The sequence below is a fragment of the Styela clava genome, chromosome 14 (assembly GCF_964204865.1).
Source record: "Styela clava chromosome 14, kaStyClav1.hap1.2, whole genome shotgun sequence".
In the NCBI taxonomy this organism is placed as follows: domain Eukaryota; kingdom Metazoa; phylum Chordata; class Ascidiacea; order Stolidobranchia; family Styelidae; genus Styela; species Styela clava.
In genome coordinates, this window is record NC_135263.1 from 19,113,132 (window position 1) to 19,138,965 (window position 25,834).

Here is a 25,834-nt window from a genome sequence, read left to right on the forward strand (position 1 = left end):
ATTAACCTTATGTTTCAGTATATATTTTTTTTTAACTGGCAGCACTTAAGTTAAATTCTAAGCTGACCTTTTGCAGGATTATATTAAACATAAATATTTATTCAAAAATCTACTAGTATAGTTATTTTTGAAATGTTCTTTTCTTAAAGAAGGTCCGTAGATAATTTTCTTGCTTCCAACTCTGAATAATATAATATGTATACATAAGTCAAGCCTATATTATATGTCTGAATTTATTCAAAGTTGAATTCTTATTTTTATTTCTTAGTTTTTAGCTCAGCTTGTTTCTTTCTTCGATAGCAATCAAATCACATGAATATGAACAGGAGAATTGTGGCTTCAGTCAAGCATCAGAGAAAGTTATTAGGTTTGTTTTTTTAATTGCATTTCAAGCAGATGCTAGTTTGGATCCATCTCCATGCCTTTACATTAGCGGTTCCCAACTGGCGGATGAGCATGAATTATTTGAACATAGTTGGATTTGGAATCTACTGATCAAAATACCACTATAATACCACTAGAAAGATAAACAGGTGGCCATGAGACGTAAAAGCGTTGGAAAAACTGCTTCACATATCTATATATATAGCCAAACTCGACACAATATTTTTTTTGTAACTATATTATTAATTCATTTTTATACTATAAAATCTATGGTTTTCTGGCTTAGGATATTGTATCTCTTCTTGCATAAACTAAGTCTGAATGATTATTTAGACTGCAATAATTTATTTAGTTTGAATTCTTGAACTTACTATGAGATTACCTCTTTGTTTATTTTTATGCTGTAATTGGTTCTCCATTTGTAATTATTTATCATGGTATGATTAATTCGCTGTTATATTGAATATATATGCTGGTTAGCTCCCAAAAAACTTTTTTAAAATAGCAGAATTTTATTTTATCTATTTTTTGAATATCTGATGATTTAAGATCCGAATCGAATATTTCTTTTGAATCTGATCAAATCTCAAATACTTGGGAAGAAATGTAGTTGTATTGGCTGTTTTATTGTAATGGATCCTCCAGACACATGAATTAGTGAAAACACGTAATCTATCACTTGAACAGTTTGATGAGCGTTAACACACAGTTTAAAACATATTTCACCAATAACACACTCACACGATAAAAGATTCCATGTTATAATTGCATATTCAAATTTTGATATGAGTAAAAAAGGAGGGATTCATCTTGATCTGAGGCTAATAAAACAAGATGACGACGATTCAAAATTCCAGTCTAACCGATTCCAATAATTTACTATTCTATTCAATTCGAATATTTTATTTGAAATTCTCGGTCCTACTCACCATATTCCAAAAATATATATATGACTATTTTTTTTTCAACTTTACAGTTCTCAACATCAAGACTCAAACTCAAAGATGAAAGGTGTGTTTAAATATAAATGTTCTTTTGCAATTCATTATTTTTCATAATTCGTCTGAATTCTATTTAGTATGTTCTTATATATACCTCCTCAAGAAGTAGGACTATGATCCATTAAATATGAATTGCTCAATTTTCATTAATTTCACCCCCCGACCTTTACAAATGGCTAGAAAAACTTGTATAGATATGTTCTGGACTTTTGAAACTTATCAAACATAGTCTTACTGAAATCGCAAAACATAGTCTTACTAAAATCGCATTGAGGATTATATTGCTGGAAAAATACATAGGACTATTGTTGTATGTGAACTTGATATTATTTAAAGTCTAATGCTATATAACTCTCACATTAATCCTGCACAGGATTATAAACGAGAAGATGAGACCCAACATTTTGCAAAGAGCAGAACGAAAGAAAGACCAATTTGGAGCAAATGGTTGTGAGTCCTAAATTTTTAATCTTTCGATTAGTTATTAAATTATTGCTATAACGAAATCAGTTAATACTACAAATCCTTGTCCCCTCCTCTTACATTGCACACAAAGAGGCTGATTGCGTTTTGAATAATAACATATTTTATACTGACATGCAACTATTTTTTTTTACATTCATTATTTCCTTTGTTGTATGTATTCCCTAATCTTCCAAACATGGTATAATTGTTCACAAAATGTTTGCAAGTCTTCTTTAAATATTAGGTATTTCAGCCATATCAGGAGGCAGATAAGCTATCTTTTAGGATGACCCAGAATTATGGGATGATCTAAATAAATTTTTAATTTGCTGACTAGGTGAACAGTAACCCTTATATCAAAACAATTTATTCCATGATTTGAAATACTAGTCATATGGAAAAAATCATCTACTTGATAAAAACTTAATCATATAGAGTGTAAGCTCTTACTTGCTTCTGGATCAAAAAAAGATGAAGATATTTTTAGAATCCACTTTTTAAGGCATCAATCTCTCCCAATTTCCCATAAAATAATAAATGGATAGCTTTTTAATAACTGATGCCATACTCTTAAAAAGGGCTCTAAATCATTTGGAATTAACTAAATATAATGAAAATAATTTTTTGCCATTTAAATTTAGCTCTTTTCAAAAAAATACTCGTTGTAGTACTAGTGAGACTGAATACACATTCATATATGTGATAAATATGTATACACGTTTTTATACATATTTGTTGATCCAAATATTCCAATAATATGGTTATGAATATTTTTATTGAACACATTTGAATTCCTTCATCTGTTTATTGAATGCTTCCCTGATTTTGGGGTTTTTTTTTTTTGGTCATCTTATTAGGCGAGTATGATAATTTTCATTTTTCTGGTGTTGCCTTATTATGTATTAGGTAATGTTCTTTTAAGGTTGACTCAATCGCGAGTTGAACACAATTAGAGTAAAATTTAAAGACAGTTTGAATTCTCATAGTTAGTTATTATGGATTGAATATTATGCTACGAGAAAACGTCATTATAGGCTATTTTAACCAATGTGCAAACGTGGCGACCGCTCAAGAGGCATTGCATGGTAATTTGAGATTCTGATGTTGATGCGATTTTATTATCCCGACTTATTGGCAGGTTATATCCAAAAACCCATTTTTTCAGGCTTAAAAACAGGCCTCGTCTTATTTACCGGGTAGACTTATTCGCCGGGAAATACGATATCTAGCAACAGATTTAAATTTTAATAATGTTAGCGTTTACTTAGAGGAAAAATCTGAAATAGTACAAAATTCTGAGACAAATATTTACTTTTGTTTTATAGCTTTACAATTGTAAAAAGGTAATACAATCAAGTATTTGACCCGCCCATAAATGTTGTTCTCATCGTTATGTGTTTTTAGTAGTTACCTACTTCTCAACCCATGAACCATCCCTGGGTCATCAGTCTATTTTACAAGACTTAGGTCTCAAGTCTTTGAATCTTGTTCTTGTTTTTTGGGATCTTTTGATGCATGAGATGGTTTCTAATCTATTATCATACTTGTTTACAGGGTGGTTGAATATGTGAGGATGTGCTGCTCTCTCATAAAACAAATATTTATGAAACAAGTGAATATCTTTCATAGGAAATATTTTTATTATGAACACACTAAATTGAAATGGTGCGTTTTAGTATGGTGAGTGTTTTCATTTTTTAAGCATTGCCTTGTCAATCTTGTCATCATAATTTTTCAGTAAATCAAACTTCAATGGATATGAATAGTTGAATACTGTTAAATGAACATTTTATTATTGTAAGATTTGAGCAAACGAAGTAGACCCATGTTTCCTTCATCTAGTTTGAAATACTATGTTGAATCTTGAACAAAAAAGCTATTGGATACGAGTAATGTGTGTTCAACCTAGACCAGGGGGGTCCAAGGCTGTCGGCTCCGCCACAAAATTATTTTTGTACTGTTCACGGACCACAACCACAATAGTGCCCAGAATAGGTGAACAGTGCAATACAAAAAAAAAAACATTGATCAGTATTTGCAAAAACCACAAAACCTGCGCCCTTTATATATCTACATTAAGTGTAAGATTTCACACTATTCATAACGAAAAAAGTGCTTCCGCAAATGTAAGTTGCCAACATTGTTTATAAAATAACTGCAGATGGATTTATTACCAAATGTGAGGTACAGGAGGGTAATTACTAAATTATCTGACATATAGGCAGCTTTTTTGTAATACTGATTAGGCTGATTACAAAAAACACCTGCATGAATTATATTGTCAGGCCATAACATTAATATTTAGTTATCATGCATAGCCAACCTAGGCTAATAGATTCCGCATTCACTTTTTGGTTTTCAATAATGCCAAAATTGTTATCATATTTTCCAAACCAAAAAGATAGAAATTCAGTTAACAATTTAGACTAGCCAAGAATATCATTCAACTTCGCTAGTTCCTATAGCTAGCCATAACACTCGTCAATTCAGTGACATTAGTGATGTAACAATATGTCAAAAGATTTTTCTGGTTAATTTTATGACGAAACAGCACCAAATGCGTTTTTTTGATTACTCTCTGAATTCGATGCGGACCACAGATAATGAAGCTGTGGGCCACATGTGGTCTGCGGGCCTGGATTTGGACCACCCAGACCTAGACTATTTATAAGTGATGTACATTTAGTTTAGTTAGTCTTCCCAAAATTATATTATTTTCAATACTATTTTATAGCTCACAACAACAAACTTCATCATAAATATGGCACAGAAAAAGGAGTGTCAGGTAATGTTTTTCATCATCATCATATTTAATTTTACATATCAGGTGTGAATATTGAGGATTTTCTAATTTTGTGTATATGATTGTTATTATTCTGCCGTTGCAATCGCCAGGTTTCCAAGCGTATATAGAAAAACAAACGGCTAATATCATACTCTTTGAGTGTTTGACAAGCACTTGTTTGTTGTTTGTGATCTACACATACCTGCTTTAGTACATTCTTCTTGTGCGATAAATGGTAACTTGATAACGATATATAAGTTGCTGTAATAAGAAAGAAAAATAAATAGTTTATGAATAAAAGCAACTATATGAGACAAAATGCATGCATTTGAGAGACAAAAAAATTGTTGATTAATTGATCATTAAGCCTTGAATGCAACCCAGATACGTGAACTATGTGAAAATTCAATTATATTTTTATTATTTGTTTAGCTAATCAATTGTGAGACTTTCTAGTATCGTAGCTGTTGTCAAGCTATCTGACATTGTATTGTTTTAAATTTGATGAATTCAGAACATAATGACTTGATGGTGTCATTCTATTGTTAACCTTGTATTTTCATCAGATGATATATAAAACTATATTCATATATTTATCTATAACAGAGGAACGATTTTGTTGAAAGAATCTATTTTTACAATCATTGATGAATGGAAAGAGTTTTTAAATTAGGAATGAATTTATAGGCTAAGTTCAGTTAATAATTGTTACTCAATTCGCATTCTAGGATATCATAAGGATTTAAATAGTTATCACAGGGGAAAGAAAAGCTGTTAAGGCAGCTCAATCATATGGCGAACCACGGCCTCTTGTTCGGTTACTGGTTCAAGTAGGGCAGGGGTCGGCAACCTACGACCCGCGACGCTTCACTGAATTATAGTAACAAAACAGCTGTTTTGACGATTATATTTTTCATGTTACACAATTCACTGTGAAACGCGTGTAGACTAAATTATATTATAATCTAACAAGTATAAAATTCACAATTACTCGTTTAATGAGCCTATTATAGTTTAATTATAATTAGACAAATGACAACAAAACGCAGAAAAGTTGATGCTAAGTACAAAGAGTTCAATGGCGCCGAAAATGCAATGCAATGAGGAAATAAATCTATATTCTATTCGAGAAATGTATCACTGCTTGATTTTTATTATAAAAAGTATAATCTGTTCGGTTTTCAACTTTTTGAAAATATGTGCGGCCCGCCAATGACTTACAACCCTTATTTTTGCCCGCGAGCGACTAAAGGTTGCCGACCCCTGAAGTAGGGTATGGGATTAGTTGGCCAGGTATTTGTTTTGGGCACATGACTTGGTGGAGGAAGACGCTAACCACCCTATGGCGGCAAGAAGTCCAGCAATTCTCGTGCACATAACTATCCCCGCATGGGATTCAAACCTGCGAACCCAGGCAGGGTAATCTGAGGTCGTATTCCTATTGCGATGCGCCACTCCGCGGAGCAATTTCGTATCAGAAATATCAATAACCAGATTCTGTGTCTGCTTATTTCTTATATATCTTCCATTTTGCAAGGCATCTGTAAGAAGTTAAAGACCTCATTCCACAAAAAAGGAAAATTGTATTGCATGAAGATGACTGAATGAGCAATTTTTGTTTGTTAGTTGTGAAATTTTAGGTAAATGTGCATTTCCTACTTTCATGGTTCAATTAAGGATTTATCAATGGTTTTCATGTTTGATTGGTTTCATTTTCTTATTCTCTCGTATTGTATACTAAATATGTGCCCAATTTGGACCCCCTTAAATCAGTACAATTTGAAATATATTGAATCAAGCCCAAAGTCAGAATCTGTAGAAATTGATTAGTCAGACTATTTATGAGTGATGAACTTTGGCTTGAATGATGGCTTTTTTACCAAATATTAAAGATTAAATTATAATATTTTCAGATAAATTTTACAATTCACAATGAACACGAATTTGCACAGAAAAAGGTGAGTAAGTTCTGTGCTTGATCCATATTTGTGTTTTATTATATTCAACAGCTGTTTTTTCATATTCAAACTCTTATTTTTGTCTTACCGGTATATGTGTTGAAATAATATATCTACGGTACTTTGTCATAGGACAGCCATACCGTGCTGAAATCAAAAATTACTGTTAAAAATTGGAAAATGATTTTGTTTTTTCACCAAGTTTCATTCAATTCATGCGCAATGCAATATTGAATGGAATGTCCAATCATTAGAGAAAGCAACAGGTCGGGGAAGCAACAAAATCTAGAAACTGACTTGATATTGACAGTGGCATTTGTCAGGCTATACCAAGGACGGTGCCTAATATAAGAAACCTCGTCAGAAAGTCTCAAGCGCAAGGTTTCCATTGATTGTATACTAAAAAGCTTGGAGTTTTTTGTCTGTAGTTTGTTTTTGCATTCCATAAAAGGTCGTAAAAACATAATACAATCACAACACGTATAGTTTTTTGGAATGGCGAACAGGGGGCCACAAGCCATAAAAGGTTAGGAACTACTGTTATATATGCTAATCCAGCAGTTCCCAAAGTATGGGTCGCGACCCACTGGTGGGTCGCAAAAAGATGTAGAAAGCTTTGATTGATTATACTGGTTATTAGGGTCGGTGGCGACTCGAATACGTAAATCTTCAAAAAAACAAAAGAAAATAAATGGAATTTAAATTTTAATCTGTGAAAGTCATAATCATAAATTCCCATTGCGGTCTGTAACAGTCTTCGCATTACGCGCTCGTTAAAGGGACGTCTTTTCAGCGAATAATGATTATTCTTGTCGCGTGAAATGTTCAATCTCTGACAATTACAAAATTCTAAAATGTCTTTATATATTAGTTTAATTGTGTCCAACGTAACTCGCGGTTGCTTCTTCTTACGTCAAAATTAAAACATTAGTTCTCTGAAATGCCACGGCGATCGGTGGACATAAAAATATGAGATAAACGGTGTATTTAATTTTAATACGTATTTTTGGAATCTTGCCAACTCGTTATCGCCGTTAGAAAAATCTCAATAACTGATATAAAATCCCGAAAAGTACAATGAAAATGCATATGAAGTATATCGTTAAATCAAAAATACATATTCATCGCCGCGATTACGCCACTTGTTAAAAGAGCCGACGTTTACAACGAAAAATGATTTTTCTGTTGTGCAAAGTAATCAATTCGTGACCGATAAGGGCATATTTAAAATGTCTTGCTTTATTAATTTAATTGTCTTCAATTTAACCAGCGTTTGCGTCAACAAAACAAAATTTTTTTTTACAATTCACAATTTCAAAATACCTCGGCCATTTGCCGACATATGTGGTAACTGCCCGTCGCCTATTATATATTGTTTTGATCCGTATTTTTTCTATTTTGCAAATTCGACAAATTTGAGATGTGCTTGTAACATTGACTCCGTTCAATCGCAATGCTGACACTCCGATTATTTTTAAAGATAAAACCTCCTGAAAAATCCCTAAATCTGCTGTAAATTCTCATGGAGTAAAATTTATTTCAGTACAATAAAAATTGATGGATATACTTCAGATTAATTATCTTATATATCATCACAAACCGGGGAAAAATCGTGTTTTCAACCTTGTTTAATGATAACACGAAAATCTTCTACGACAATTTTAAAGTACTGGATAAGAGGCATATCCCACCCACAATTAACCGTGTTTCGATTTTAGTGACGGTATGTTCCTAAACGGCGACCAAACATAATGTGCGCTGTAGGCACACGAAATTTTGCGATTTTGCGACTAGAAAAGCGTTTTTAGACTGTCGCGGGACTCAACAAAACTGATATTGTTTACGGTTTCATTTTCAGTATTTTATAATGCCGCTTTTCAATCAAATTTAGATCGCGGTTTTACTCCTTTTGTCTTTAGAACCTCGCCACCGATGAACGTATAATAACTCACGAATTCACAATTCCTTGCAAAGTAAAAAAATAAAATAATTATCATGTTTATCGTGGCACAAATTTATGATTTAGAAAGAATAAAAACCGACGGGTTCGACCCCGACCGTCCCCCCCTGGCTGCGCCACTGGCTGTAGTAATAAATAGTGGGTCCCAACTCTAAAAAGTTTGGGAACCACTGTGCTAATCTTCAAACAGCCTGTTAAAAATGTGTTTCAAATTTACTAATTTCTTTCAATACCTCAATAGCTCATCAACACATTATTCAACTTTGCTAGTTGCCTCAGCTAGCCTTATTAACACTAGTCAATTCAGTGACATTCATTAGTGATGTAACAATATCTCAAAAGATTTTGCTAGTTATTTGTATTACGAAACAACACCAAATGCGATTTTTTGTTTACCCTCGCGCAAATGCGACGCGGGCCATAGATAATGGAGCGTCGGGCCACATGTGGCCCGCTGGCCTGGGTTTGGACCACCCTGTCATAGCTCATCCATATTCAATCAGGGTCCAAACCACCCCTTTTTAAAATTCTTCTAATGCTGAAGTGGTTACGAAGAATGTGTGTGATTTTCCATAGCTAATTTTTTTATAACAGCTGATCGTTGCGTTGCCATTCGGATGACCTGATTATTTAATAAAATGCAAAAATCTTCATATAGCTCTCGCAAATTCTCCCAAGTCATATCTCATAGGTATCTATCAGCGCCTACCGTATATATCTTGGGCTACAAAGAAATCGATTATTTGTTTTTTAGGTATTTTGTGAACATCTGCAATAAGATAATAATTTCATTAAAGCCTTGAATGCTGCACTCCAACTTTTTGACTGAAACATGAAACTCCATCCTATATATGCCATTCTTAAGTGAAATTCCAGATTGACTTTTTCCAGAATTATTCTATACATAAATATTTATTAGAAAATCCAAAAGTATAGTTTTTTTCGATATGTTCTTTTATTAAAGACGATCCATAGCTGAATTTCTTACTTCCAACTGTAAATAATGTATGTATACAAAAGTCTATATTATATATCTGAATTTATTCAAAGGTGAAATCTTATTTTTATCTCTTTGTTTTCAGCTCAGCTCGTTTCTATCAATCAAATCACATGAATACAAACCAGAGCATTGTGGCTTCACTCAAGCATCAGACAAAGTCTTTAGGTTTGTTTTCTAAATTGCATTTAAAGCAGATGCTAGTTTGGACCGGCGGCCCATTTCCAGAGGGGGTCCGCAATGCTAGATACAAAACTGATTTTACTTTTCCCCTGACAATAAACCTCCCCATTTATTGATTGATAAAGGTATTTCATTGCGTGTTTTCATCATGTTGAGCATGAATTGTTCAAACATAGTTGGATTTGAAATCTACTTATCAAAATACACTATAATACCACTAAGTCAAAAGATAAACGAGGCCACAAAAAACTAAAAACTGCTTTACATGCATGTATATAATATAGCATTTTTGAACACCTGATGATTTAAGAACCAAATCCAATATTTATTTCGAATCTAATCAAATCTTGAATACTTGGAAGATATGTAGTTAGTTGTATCGACTGTTTTATTGTGATGGACCCTCCAGAAACATGAATTAGTGAAAACATGTAATCCATCACTCGAACAGTTTTCTAAGCATCAACACACAGTCAAAAACATATTTCACCAATAACGCACTCACACAATAAAAGAATCATATGTTATAATTGCATATTAAAAGTTTGATATGAATAAAAAAGTAGGGATTCATCTTGATCTGAGGCGGACAATAAACCAAGATGACGACGATTCGGATATTTTATTTGAAATGTCCGAACCACTCACCATATTTCAGAAATATGTATGAATATTTTCTTTTCAACTTTACAGTTCTCAACATAAGATTCCAACAAACTCAAAAATGAAAGGTATGTTTGAATATATAAATGTTTTTTGTGCAATTCATTATTTTTCATAATTCGTCTTAATTTTATTTCTATTTAGTTTGTTCTCATATATACCTTCTCTCAAGAAATATGATTTGTTCATATTCAATATGAATTGCTCAATTTTCATTATCAATTATATTAAATAATTTATAATGAGGTGAAATTTTAATGATAATTCCACTCCCCCAAATTTTACAAATAGCAGGAAAAACTTTTAAAGATATGTTCTGGACTAATAAAACTTATTAAACATAGTCTTACAAGCTATCTTTCAGTGCCTTGTTCATAGGAAATGTGTGGTACCTTCTGACCTTCTTGAAAATTTTTTAAAAGTCGATTAGTAGCATTGATGGAATTTCCAAATTCCAATTATTCATCTGACACACTTTACAAATACATTTGTATTATCTACATAGGCATTCTTTGGTATAACTGCCTTTGCAAATAAATTTCTGGACAAACCAATTGATATGGTTTGGTAATCTCTCCCTTCGAATACATGCTGTTGTTGCAAAGGCAATCTAAATAATCTCTCAAATTTGAAAAAACGTTGTTACAAACATAACTTGAGGGTTTGGGGGGAGGGTAGCACAGCATCACATTCATTATTAGACATCTACATACGGTAAGTGACACTAAAATCGCATTGAGGATTATGTTGCTGAAGAAATACATGAGACGATTGTTATATATTGTGAACTTGACTGAGGAATAACAATGTTAGTATGTTATAATTGCCAAAATGGTATTTACCTTGTCTACTACTCAAAAAGTCTAATGCTATGTATAACTCTCACATTATTTTAAACAGGGTACAAGGGTACAGGATGAGATTATCATTTTGCAAAGACCAGAACGAAAGAAAAGACCAATTTGGAGCAAATGGTTGGGTAGTCCAGAATTTTTAAGCTTTGTATTAGTTTGTATTGAATTATGTCTGTAACGAAATCAGTTATTACTACAAATCCTTCTGTTACATTGAACACAAAAGGCTGTTTGTGTCTTAAATAACTTAGACATTTTATGCTGACATAATTGACATATAATTGTTTGTAAATGTCACAAGTTTTGTTTTACTTCAACCATATCAGGAAGCAGGTAGATATATATATTTTATGCTGACCCAGAAAAATCTTTAAGGCATCAACCACTCCCTATTTTCCATAGAATTTTAAATGGATAGTCATTTTAATAATTGATGCCAATCTCTTAAAAATGGCTTCAATTTATTTTTTATATTAGCTTAATATCATGAAAATGATTTTTCAATCTTCTTCAAATTTAGCTTGATTTACATGTTTTTATACATATTTATCCAATTATGTCATCGATATGATTATGATTATTTTTACTTAACATGTTTGAATTTATTTGTCTGTAAATTGAATATTTTGATATTAAGTCCTATTTTTCTCCAACTTTTGCAAATTTTTTTTCAAGTTATTTGTGATAATCATATTGATTAGTATCTTTTGGTCGCCACTAGTTCAAAAAAGATGAGGAAAATTTTAGAATCCACTTTTTAATGCATCAATGTTTCCCCATTTCCCATAGAATGATAAATGGATAGTCTTTTTAAAAACTGATGCCAATCTCTTAAAAAGGGCTTCAATTTATTTGGAATTAACTTAATATCATGAAAATAATTTTTTAATCTTTTTCAAATTCAGCTTCATAAACACGTTTTTATACATATTTATTAATCCAATTATGCCATCGATATGATTATGATTATTTTTACTTCACATCTGAATTTATTTATCTGTATATTGAATATTTTGATATTAAGTCATATTTTACTGAAACTTTAGCAATATCTTTCGGTCGCCACTAGTTCAAAAAAGATAAGGAAAATTTTAGAATCCACTTTTTAAGGCATCAATGTCTCCCTATTTCCCATAGAATGATAAATGGATAGTCATTTTAAAAACTGATGTTAATCTCTTAAAAAGGGCTTCAATTTATTTGGAATAAACTTAATATCATGAAAATAATTTTTTAATCTTATTCAAATTCAGCTTCATAAACACGTTTTTATACATATTTATTAATCCAATTATGCCATCGATATGATTATGATTATTTTTACTTCACATCTGAATTTATTTATCTGTATATTGAATATTTTGATATTAAGTCATATTTTACTGAAACTTTAGCAATATCTTTCGGTCGCCACTAGTTCAAAAAAGATAAGGAAAATTTTAGAATCCACTTTTTAAGGCATCAATGTCTCACTATTTCCCATAGAATGATAAATGGATAGTCATTTTAAAAACTGATGTTAATCTCTTAAAAAGGGCTTCAATTTATTTGGAATAAACTTAATATCATGAAAATAATTTTTTAATCTTTTTCAATTTTAGCTAGAAATACGCGTTTTTAGACATATTTATTGATCCAATTATGCTATCGGAATGATTATAATTATTTTTACTGAACATGTTTGAATTTATTTTTCTGTATATTGAATATTTTGATATTAAGTCATATTTTTCTCAAATTTTTGCAAATTTATTTTTCAAGTTATTTGTGATAATCATATTGATTAGTATCTTTAGGTCGCCACTAAATCAAAAAATATGAGGAAAATTTTAGAATCCATGTTTTAATGCATCAATGTCTCCCTATTTCCCATAGCATGATAAATGGATAGTCATTTCAAAAACTGATGCCAGTCTCTTAAAAAGGGCTTCAATTTATTTGGAATTAACTTAATATCATGAAAATAATTTTTTTAATCTTCTTCAAAGTTAGCTAAATATACACATTTTTATACATATTGATTGATTAATTCAATCATGTCGTCGATATAGTTATGATTATTTTTACTTAACATGTTTGAATTTATTTGTCCGTATATTGAACATTTTGTTATGGAGTCATATTTTTCTCAAACTTTCCCAATTTATTTTTCAAGTTATTTGTGATAATCATATTGATTACCAGTAGTATCTTTTGGTCGCCACTAGATCAAAAAAGATAGGAAAATTTTTAGAATCCACTTTTTAAGGCATCAATATCTCCCTATTTCCCATAGAATGATAATTGGATAGTCATTTAAAAAAAACTGATGCCAATCTCTTAAAAAGGGCTTCAATTTATTTGAAATTAACTTAATATCATGAAAATAATTTTTCAATCTTCTTCAAATTTAGCTTGATCTACATGTTTTTATACATATTTATCCAATTATGTCATCGATATGATTATGATTATTTTTACTTAACATGTTTGAATTTATTTGTCTGTAAATTGAATATTTTGATATTAAGTCATATTTTTCTCCAACTTTTGCAAATTTTTTTTCAAGTTATTTGTGATAATCATATTGATTAGTATCTTTTGGTCGCCACTAGTTCAAAAAAGATGAGGAAAATTTTAGAATCCACTTTTTAAGGCATCAATGTCTCTCTATTTCCCATAGAATGATAAATAGATAGTCATTGTAAAAACTGATGTTAATCTCTTAAAAAGGGCTTCAGTTTATTTGAAATAAACTTAATATCATGAAAATAATTTTTTAATCTTATTCAAATTCAGCTTCATAAACACGTTTTTATACATATTTATTAATCCAATTATGCTATGCCATCGATATGATTATGATTATTTTTACTGAACATTATTGAATTTATTTGTCTGTATATTGAATATTTTGATATTAAGTCATATTTTACTGAAACTTTAGCAAATTTTTTTCCAAGTTGTTTGTGATAATCACATTGATTAGTATCTTTTGGTCGCCACTAGAAATCCAAAAGATGAGGAAAATTTTAGAATCCACTTTTTAGGGCATCAATGTCCCCTTATTTCCCATAGCATGACAAATGGATATTCATTTTAAAAATTGATGTCAATCTCTCAAAAAGGGCTTCAATCTATTTGGATTTAACTTAATATCATGAAACTAATTTTATAATCTTTTTCAAATTTAGCTAGAAATACACGTTTTTATACATATTTATTGATCCAATTATGCTATCGGAATGATTATAATTATTTTTACTGAACATGTTTGAATTTATTTTTCTGTATATTGAATATTTTGATATTAAGTCATATTTTTCTCAAATTTTTGCAAATTTATTTTTTAAGTTATTTGTGATAATCATATTGATTAGTGTCTTTAGGTCGCCACTAAATCAAAAAATATGAGGGAAATTTTAGAATCCATGTTTTAATGCATCAATGTCTCCCTATTTCCCATAGCATGATAAATGGATAGTCATTTCAAAAACTGATGCCAGTCTCTTAAAAAGGGCTTCAATTTATTTGGAATTAACTTAATATCATGAAAATAATTTTTTAATCTTCTTCAAAGTTAGCTTAATATACACATTTTTATACATATTGATTGATTAATTCAATTATGTCATCGATATAGTTATGATTATTTTTACTCAACATGTTTGAATTTATTTGTCCGTATATTGAACATTTTGTTATGGAGTCATATTTTTCTCAAACTTTCCCAATTCGTTTTCACGTTATTTGTGATAATCATATTGATTAGTGGTCGCCACTAGATCAAAAAATATGAGGAAAATTTTAGAATCTACTTTTTAAGGCATCAATGTCCCCTTATTTCCCATAGCATGACAAATAGATATTCATTTTAAAAATTGATTCCAATCTCCTAAAAAGGGCTTCAATTTATTTGGAATTACCTAATATCATGAAAATAATTTTTTAATTATCAAATTTTGCTAGATATACACATTTTTATACATATTTATTAATCCAATTATGCCATCAATATGATTATGAATATTTTTATTGAACATGTTTGAATTTATTGAATATTTTGACATTACTGGTAAGTCATATTTTTCTTAAACTTTCGCAAATTCATTTTTCAAGTTATTTGTGATAATCATATTGATTAGTATCTTTTGGTCGCCACTAGATCAAAAAAGATAGGAAAATTTTAGAATCCACTTTTTAACGCATCAATGTCTCCCTATTTCCAGTAGCTTGATAAATGGATAGTCATTTTAAAAACTGATGCCAATCTCTTAAAAAGGGCTTCAATTTATTCGGAATTAACTTAATATCATGAAAATAATTTTTAATCTTCTTCAAATTTAGCTAGAAATACACGTTTTTATACATATTTATTGATCCAATTATGCTATGCCATCGATATAATTATGAATATTTTTACTGAACATGTTTTAATTTACTTGTCTGTATATTGAATATTTTGATATTAAGTCATATTTTAATGAAACTTTTGCAAATTTTTTTCCAAGTTGTTTGTGATAATCACTTTGACTAATATTTTTTGGTTGCCACTAGATCAAAAAAGATGAGAAAAAATTTTAGAATCCACTTTTTAAGGCATCAATATCTCCCTATTTCCCATAGAATGATATTTGGATAGTCATTTAAAAAAAACTGATGCCAATCTCTTAAAAAGGGCTTCAATTTATTTGAAATTAACTTAATATCATGAAAATAATTTTTTAATCTCCTTCAAATTCAGATTCATAAACACGTTTTTATACATATTCATTAATCCAATTATGCCATCGATATGATTATGATTATTTTTACTTAACATGTTTGAATTTATTTGTCTGTAAATTGAATATTTTGATATTAAGTCATATTTTTCTCAAACTTTCGCAAATTTATTTTTCAAGTCATTTGTGATAATCATATTGATTAGTATCTTTTGGTCGCCACTCGATCAAAAAAGATGGAAAATTTTAGAATACACTTTTTAAGGCATCAATGTGTCTCTATTTCCCATAGCATGATGAATGGGTAGTCATTTTAACAACTGATGCCAATCTCCTAAAAAGGGCTTCAATTTATTTGGAATTAACTTAATATCATGAAAATAATTTTTCAATCTTCTTCAAATTTAGCTAGATAAACACGTTTTTATACATATTTATTAATCCAATTATGCCATCGATATGATTATGATTATTTTTACTGAACATGTTTGAATTTATTTGTCTGTATATTGAATATTTTGATATTAAGTCATATTTTTCTCAAACTTTCTCAAATCTATTTCTTCAAGTTATTTGTGGTAATCATATTGATTAGTGTCTTTTGGTCGCCACTAGATCGAAAAATATGAGGAAAATTTTAGAATCCACTTTTTAAGGCATCAATGTCTCCCTATTCCCCATAGCATGATAAATGGATAGTCATTTTAAAAACTAATGCCAATCTCTTAAAAAGGGCTTCAATTTATTTGGAATTAAATTAATACCATGAAAATAATTTTTTAATCTTCTTCAAATTTAGCTAGATATACACATTTTTATACATATTTATTAATCCAATTATGTCATCGATATGAATATGATTATTTTTACTCAACATGTTTGAATTTATTTGTCTGTATATTAAATATTTTAATCTTAAATCATATTTTTCTCAAACTTTCGCAAATCTATTTCTTCAAGTTATTTGTGGTAATCGTATTGATTAGTATCTTTTGGTCGCCACTAGATCAAAAAAGATGAGGAAAATTTTAGAATCCACTTTTTAGGGCATCAATGTCTCCCTATTTCCCATAGCATGATAAATGGATAGTCATTTTAAAAAATAATGCCAATCTCTTAAAAAGGGCTTCAATTTATTTGGAATTAACTTAATATCATGAAAATAATTTTTTAATCTTCTTCAAATTTAGCATAATATACATATTTTTATACATATTTATTAATCCAATTATGCCACCGATATGAATATGATTATTTTTACTCAACATGTTTGAATTTATTTGTCTGTATATTAAATATTTTAATCTTAAATCATATTTTTCTCAAACTTTCGCAAATCTATTTCTTCAAGTTATTTGTGATAATCTTATTGATTAGTATCTTTTGGTCGCCACTAGATCAAAAAATATGAGGAAAATTTTAGAATCCACATTTTAATAAGGCATCAATGTCTCCCTATTCCCCATAGCATGATAAATGGGTAGTCATTTTAAAAACTGATGCCAATCTCTTAAAAAGGGCTTCAATTTATTTGGAATAACCTTAATATCATGAAAATAATTTTTCAATCTTCTTCAAATTTAGCTAGATAAACACGTTTTTATACATATTTATTAATCCAATTATGCCATCGATATGATTATGATTATTTTTACTGAACATGTTTGAATTTATTTGTCTGTATATTGAATATTTTAATATTAAGTCATATTTTTCTCAAACTTTCTCAAATCTATTTCTTCAAGTTATTTGTGGTAATCATATTGATTAGTATCTTTTGGTCGCCACTAGATCAAAAAATATGAGGAAAATTTTAGAATCCACTTTTTAAGGCATCAATGTCTCCCTATTCCCCATAGCATGATAAATGGATAGTCATTTTAAAAACTAATGCCTATCTCTTAAAAAGGGCTTCAATTTATTTGGAATTAAATTAATATCAGGAAAATAATTTTTCAATCTTCTTCAAATTCAGTTAGATATACACGTTTTTATACATATTTTTTAATCCAGTTATATCATCAGTATGATTATTTTTACTCAACATGTTTGAATTTATTTGTATTTAATATCAAGTCATATTTTTCTCAAACTTTCTCAAATTTATTTTTCAAGGTTTTTCTGATAATCTTATTGATTAGTATCTTTTGGTCGCCTCTAGATCAAAAAAGATTAGAAAAATTTTAGAATTCACCTTTTAAGGCATCAATGTCTCCCTAGCTTGATAAATGGATAGTCATTTTAAAAACTGATGCCAATCTCTTAAAAAGGGCTTCAATTTATTTGGAATTAACTTAATAATATCATGAAAATGTTTTTTTAATATTCTTCAAATTTAGCTAGGTATCCACGTCTTTATACATATTTATTGATCCAAATATTCTAATAATATGGGTATGCTTATATTTATTCAATGTGTTTGAATTCTTTTATCTGTATATTGAATATTTTAGATATAACTATAATTGTTTTCAAAGTTTTGCAATCTACTGATATTTGGTACTTAGATTTAAGATATTTGTGATAATCGTATGGATTGGTAGTTCATAGTTGCCACTAGATCAGAAAAAGTTGAAGAAATTTTTAGAATCCACTTTTTAAGGCATCAATCTTTACCTATTTTCCATAGCATGATAAATGGGTAGTCATTTTATTAACTGATGCCAAACTCTTAAAAAGGGCTTCAATTCATTTGGAATAAATTTAACACAATATATGGACAACTATTTTTCAATCTTGTTGAATTTACTCAGAATTTAATCAGAATTTAATCAGAAAAAGGTATAACAGTCCCAGACAAGGTATTGCAATTAACTGCTCCATGGTTTAAAGAAGACTGACAAAGATCGCACTCATGCCTATATTCTATCAGTTTTTATGAGAACTACTTTGTTCAATTCTTAATATTCTCAATACTTGAATCTTTGGCTACTCCCGTAGTGTGTGTACCAGGTTAGGTTTAAGCCATAATTTTATTTAGATTTTTCTTATTTCAGTTCTATAACGAGTTCAGGAACTGTTTGTGTTAGGCAAGTGAATATACCCCCTGCCCATAGATTTAGTCCCTATTCACAACTTGATGTTAGGTAGGCGAATAAAATTAGTTACCTCCATATTGGTACACGTAGCCTACTTCTTGAGCGCCAACTCTTGAGTACGGCTGACTCTATTCTCATTGAAATTATGTTTTCCATTCCCACTCCTGAGAAGTATTTTATGAATTTATAACATTTCAAATTTTATGTGAATACTATTTTATGTAACATGCTATTTTATGAAGAAAAAAAGGTTTCAGTTTCTTTTTTCTCATTTTTTTAATATTTATTTTCAATTTCGCAGGCAAAGGAGAGACTGAAAAAGTCAACTCATAAGTTTTGCAGACTACGGTACCTTCATTTCTTGACAAATTATATCGACAATGGTTTCATCTTTTCTCTCTATTAGTAGTCTCAAACTTGCGGCCCAGTGGACAATTAAGGCCTGCAGGACGATAGTTTGTGGCCCCTGTTCGTATGGTTAATTATTAGGACATTTATTTCAAGTTATAAGTTCGCAAATTTTAGATTTTCTCGGATGTTTTCGTCACAATCACCTTATCAATTCATATTCTCTTCATTTATTTTTTTAGTTTATTATTAGTAAGCTTTTATTGCGGAAAACCTGATGCGGCCCAAACCCACGCAGACTCTGCCTCCAGTGGCCCCTAGGTAAATAGAGTTTGAGACTCCTGCTCTATATCCTATTTTTGACTGTTCCAACACACAAATGATACTAATACATTTCATGTTCTTTGGATAATTTTTTTTTTCTGTACTCCAGAAGTATGTGCAACAAGACTGCGGACACCGGAACGTAGTATGTGTACCTGGTTAGGGTTAGGCTATAATTTGAAGCACAAATACTGAGGGAGTCACCTGGCTAGTCCCTAAACTCATAATAGAACTGAAATAAGAAAAATTGGATCTATATTATGGCCTAATAATCCTAACCTGGTACACATACTACGTTCTGATCTCCGCCATCTTGCTGCACATAGTTCTGAAGTGCCCATTTTTTCTACGTAGACCGCAACAGCAACAGTTCAAACATAGAAAAATACAAATGAATATTTTGTGAAAAGGTACCGCGACCTATTTTGTGGGCTCAGATAAGTATTACCTTTTTAAAGTCTTAAAATTATTGCAATTCCCTAATAGCGATGGTATACTATATTTGTGCATGGTATATATTCGTGCATGAATATGCATTTTCCTCTACCTATACTCAGCAATATAACTTGTCCCATTGTTTGTACTTTTCAATACTTCTCATGATTGATGCTGCCAGTTTCTATAATTATAACGGAGTCGAATTGCAAGTGGTAATATAATCTTCCTTTGTATAGAATAAAACATTCTGAAAAGTACGACTTACCTAATTGAAAACAAAATTTGTTTGTATTCTAATTTCTAAATCTGATTTTAATAGGAATACCAAATATATTTATCGGATAAAATGTTTTAATTTATTTATCCTGATAGAAGTCATTGCATGTTGAGTACAGTTATGGCAAATATCCATGGTCTAGTAATATATCATTAAAGTATATTATTAACCTTGTTTGACGATTTTATCTCTAACTTAAGTTTGAAGCAAACATATATATTCTTTTCGTGAGTTCTTGAGTTGCATTAGAAATGTATCATACAAAAAATAATTATTCATTGTAAAAATTGAATTAGACAGTGAATTGTCTGTTGTTGGTGTACCTATATCCTATGATAGATATTATATTTGTCATGATAATTTATTTCATATTTCAGTCACGGCATCTTCTGCCCAAACAGAAATTGTAAGAACCGAGACCCAGAAGACAAAAAAATCAACCAGCAAAAGATATGAAGGTGTGAAAATACAGTCAATTACTTATTTCATAGAGCATTTATTTCAGTGGTTCACCCAAGGGATTTTCGGGGTCCGAAGTACCCTTTTTTGAAATTTTTCTAAGACTGAAATGGCCACGAAGAACGTGTGAGATTTTTACATAGCTAATTTAATTATAATCGCTGATAGTTTCCATTAGCATGACCTGATTATTGAAGATGCGAAAAACTTTATAATGCTCCCGCAAATTTTCCCCCATCTCACAAGTATCTATCTGCACATATACGTCTTGTATATATACTGAAAAGAATAAGATTCTAGACTGGCTCACCCGGGGTGCATTAAATGGGGTAAGCAATTATGAATCAGAAACAATGTAGATCTTCCAAAAAGACTAGATTTCCACATATAATTACCTGCTGGCTATTAAAAACTTTTCATTACTAACAATATTGAAACTTTTTTATCTTTTACCAGGGTGAAAGTATTATTCAGAAAAGGACCCGGTGAAGAATCGGGAGTTGCCAGAAGTTATTATACATTTCTGTGTGAAGCTCTTTTATCCTATGATCAACTTCCAACACTCACTTCTTCCAGGTTTGTTATATGAAATTGTTTCTGGTATGGTATGATTATTCTATATTTTTCTTTACATATAGTACATCATGGTTTTCCAAGGTAGGAGTGGGCAAAATCGAATATTTTTTTTCGAATCGAATAATTCGAAGTACATCATGGTGATCTATCCAAGGTTGGTGGGTAGGAAAAACTTTCGAGGATGTCTCGCGGGCCCATTCGGAGAGAACCCAAAAGTGATGAAAACGTAAAAGAGTTTTCTCACTTTCCATATATTTAGAAATGAGAGTTTACCATTCTAATCAATTTAGAAGGATATATTTAGAAGGATTATATTTAGAAAGATATATAAAGCCTTCAGTTATTTCAAAATTGCTTCCCGAGAAATACTGTGCTATTTTCTCCTGTTTGGTTTGTCCCTTCAAATTATATTCTTTCGTGATGAATCGTCGTATAAGCCGACTCCCTAAAAACTGTCTTAAAACGGCGATTTTATAAAAAAATTGCATATAAGCTGACACTACGAATCGTAACAGGTCTAGGCACCTATCACAGTGAAGGATATCAAAGTATTCAGATACTTTTTCGGCTGATTTTCGAATAATAGCCACTTTTCGCCCTCATCGCGGTGGTGTTTATTCAAACGTATTTTAGCGCTTTGCCACATATTGTAATCACGACGATAAATAAAATCGGCAATTTGATTGTTTATCTTCTGTGCGACCCTACGCCTCAAATTGTTCAACACATTTGCATGGTTGCGTGGAGGACATTGCCGTCATTTTCTTTCAGGGCTTCTTATTTTACATTTATTTCCATTACCTCGCAAAATTGAAAATTATATTGTTAAAAGTTGTATCTCCGTCCCGTAGAATGTAAAAAGCCATTTCATGTATGGTCATGACTGAAAAGATATTGTCGGTAATAACATTTAGATATTGGAGTGCGGTTTATGAAGTTTACGCGAGGAGAAAACACTAGTTCTATAAATAGAATCGAGTTGTATCTCTGTCCGGTAGAATGTAATAAGCCATTTCGTGTATGGTCATGACTAGGGGTGGGCAAAATCGAATATTTTTTTCGAATCGAATAATTCGAATATTTCTAACAATACCGAATATAGTCGAATAACGAATATTTTTTATACGCAACAGGAGGTCCAGAACGTCGGTCGATACTCCCTTCAAAAATTAATAAAGACATTGAAAAATCTGATACAGAGCATTTTTTTACTGGTTAAATTCGTCAGAATCGCTGATTGTTTTTGTCACCCTTACCGTTTTTGCGGCGATATATAATCTATAGTATCGCCCCTTCTGTTTTTTTTTACTTCGGGATGGCGGACATCTAAGTTTATATTTCGCGTTTACCCGTGCGTTCACGTCGGCTGATTGATTTCAAAACCCAATTTATTCTAATTTTCATCATTTGCGTTGGCTTCCATATTATTTATCAACGTTTGTAAATTCACCGTCACAATATCAAGCGAAGGGTAATATTATTATCGATACCGGGATGCAGATATTTAATAAGACAATACCGTAATTAACTTTGCTATGCTTTTCTATGTTGTCTGTTACTTTACAGATAAACCTCGCAAAGCTGCGATTGCGTCAATCCCGAATGTTGATTTAAAATAGTGACTAAATAATTCGGCAATAAAGGCATTCCTGGGTGGCCATATGGCGAGATGAAGTTAATAAAAAGCGCTTCTTGAATAATGATTTACATATGCGACCTCATGCTGAAAAAAATTGCGCTTTTGTGCCTAATAGATGGTCAGGCGCTATTTATAACTAACTCTTTCAAGTTCCGACGTTTTCTGTCAACAAACCCCGCGATCATTATAGCTAATATCGTTACAGAGTAAATTCACAATTTTATTTACGGAATTTGCAAATTTACTTTTACTTCTCTTGAGGATTTTGATAATGCCACGCCCTATTTATTAGTGCAAAAATGCTCAAAATGTAACGAATGTAATCATTTCCGATGATACAACAATTCGTAAACGAGACAGTGCGCGTTGTTACATCGAAATTCACGATTAATTTTACGTTATTCCCGTGTTCACGATTTCTGCACTCCACCCGCCATGCATGCCCGAGTAAAATGTTTACATTTTCGAAACATCAATTGGTCAAGAATGAAAGGGATCACTAGAGAATTTTTTGAAAGTACATTAAAAGAACTATTACCTGCCATTTCTTTCCTGGTCATAGCTTGTTCGTGCTATACTATGTATGGTTTCATGCGAAAGTTATTTCAACTTTTAATTTTTGTTAAACAAATTTCTGTTTGGTTCATGCATGAAACGGCTAATCACGTGCCGCCAATCATACCGAGTTTAAAATCTGGGATATTTATTTTAAATACGTCATCTGATTTGAAGTTTCTAAATTTAGGGAACGGTGTCGGTACCTTTTTTGCAAAATGGGAATTGAAATGAAGGATTGAAACGCAAAGAAAACAAATAACACCACAACCCAAAGACGATTTTTCAAATTTGTCGCTTTTGTCTGTTAGCGAGCGTTGTAGGTAAATAGTAAAATGCCATTCGAATAATTTAATATTCGCTATTCGGTATTCGAATATTTTGCCCAGCCCTAGTCATGACTAAAAGGTATTATCGGTAATAACATCCATTCTAAAGTGAAGTTTTTGAAGTTAACGCGGCGAGTAGAAAACGCTAGTTCTATAAATAGAATCGAGTTATATCTCTGTGCGGTAGAATGTAATAAGCCATTTCATGTATGGTCATGACTGAGAAGATATTATCGGTAATAACATTAAAAATGAGGTATTTGAAGTTTACAGAAAGAGAAATCGACAGACAATCTAATTCTATAAATAGAATCGAGTTGTATCTTTGTCCGGTAGAATGTATTAAGACATTTCATGTATGGTCATGACTGAAAGTTATTATCAGTAATGTAAATATTCTAATCATTATTCTAATCAGCGCCACTAAAAAAGATAACATATCATAAAGATAAATAAAGGTTGGCGTTATTTGGGTTACAGCAATAGCGCTCCAAATAATGTATGACATATCGTAAAGATGTTTAAAATTTGGGCGGCGTTATTTGATTTACGACGACAGTACAATCACAATTGTACAAGCGATCACATGTCATTTCGTTTTGTATTGTGATCTGAGTTATGCTCATATAAGCCGGACCCTCAGTTTGGGAACTTATTTTTGGAGTTTTAAACTTGGCCTATATGCGAGAGAATATACAGTACTTGAAAACACACCAGACTAAGTGGTTTATCGTTGTTGTTGGTTGGAAAGTCGTTTTCTCGCCGTTTACCTCAGTCACCTTTTTTACGCTCATTGTATGATGAATTGTTATATTTGCAGTGACTAATTTTATTACTTGTAGCATAGCCAGTCCTGGTGCTATTGTCAAAAAACAACCAGTCTTCCTAAGTTGGAATTCTGGACACAGCTAAAAAATACTGGATCGCGTGGCGCTAAGTCAGCTCTGTGGTCCGTCATTGCTGTCACATGGCCAACGCTTGAAAATAGAGGAGTGTCTTTACTGAAATAAAAGTAAAAAACATCTCTCTAAATGAGGAGTTTCTTGACGCGAGCTTAAGGTACGAAGTTTAGATAAAAAGATTGACCCATCTCATAGGCTTGGTCCTGTCTGCAAAAGACAATACATTCTTCTTGTACCGTCATTCCCATATTGGTACTATCTTGATGCTTATAGATAAAACACTGAAATCAAACATGAACCTCAACATCGGGATTAGAAATAAGGCTATTCCTAGTTGGAATAGTTTAAAAATAACTCAAAAATGTTCTGCCAATAAATACAAATACCTGCCAATAATTTAGTGCACACTAACATTGCTCTGAGGGCCCCCAATAATTTCGCAAAAAATTTTAACGCATGTTGTTTCCGCCTTACAATTATCATTTCCGAAAAGTGCGATAGTCAACCGCAATTAAACGGTTAAAAGTTACCGATATTATAACTGTTTGCTTACAATAATGTAGACCACAGCGCCTTCGGAGCACTTCACATTTTTGTGAAACATGCGCGCCCGCACGGGTAATACTTCGTCTTCAAACGCACCGCCGATCACGCGCCACGGTTTTGCACAACTAATTCATTTTTGTACAATTTAATATGGTTTTCTCATTGTCAAAAACTTTCAATAGTGTTATTGTTGGCACTTGCGAGAGAAGTGAAAGAGGCAAATTGTATTTCATTACAACAATTAATTATTATCGCTAAAACATTAAATAGATTTAAAGTTGTTATAAACAATTTTCACCGCTGGACGTATCTTTTCACGTTATGGATTTCGTGCAAGGCCCAGCATAATTTGCGGGCAAAGATCAAAGCATTTACTATGTCGAAACGCTTATTCGACTTTTCAGGCCACAGAAACTATCTAAAAAAGAATTTTTTTGAAAACTGAAAAAA

At 31.2% G+C, this 25,834-nt stretch overlaps 2 long non-coding RNA genes across 9 annotated transcripts in view; both read left to right on the forward strand.

Annotated features, from left to right (window-relative positions):
* The window catches only part of LOC144432090 (uncharacterized), a 47,218-nt gene that overhangs the window by 9,443 nt on the left and 11,941 nt on the right, over positions 1–25,834 (forward strand). For 4 of the 8 annotated variants that reach the window (XR_013480372.1, XR_013480374.1, XR_013480379.1 and 1 more), the window contains 3 exons: positions 269–367; positions 1,361–1,395; positions 1,759–1,835. This is a non-coding gene — a long non-coding RNA (uncharacterized LOC144432090). Of the gene's footprint in view, positions 1–268; positions 368–1,360; positions 1,396–1,758; positions 1,836–3,404; positions 3,531–4,584; positions 4,636–6,172; positions 6,276–6,548; positions 6,594–9,635; positions 9,719–10,426; positions 10,485–25,834 lie in introns of those variants that run through there. The other 4 variants (XR_013480375.1, XR_013480376.1, XR_013480377.1 and 1 more) reach the window with 3 other exon arrangements.
* Positions 17,887–21,414, forward strand: LOC144432093 (uncharacterized). Its single transcript, XR_013480387.1, has 4 exons — positions 17,887–19,660; positions 20,018–20,073; positions 20,756–20,836; positions 21,294–21,414. It is a non-coding gene; the product is annotated as an uncharacterized LOC144432093 (long non-coding RNA).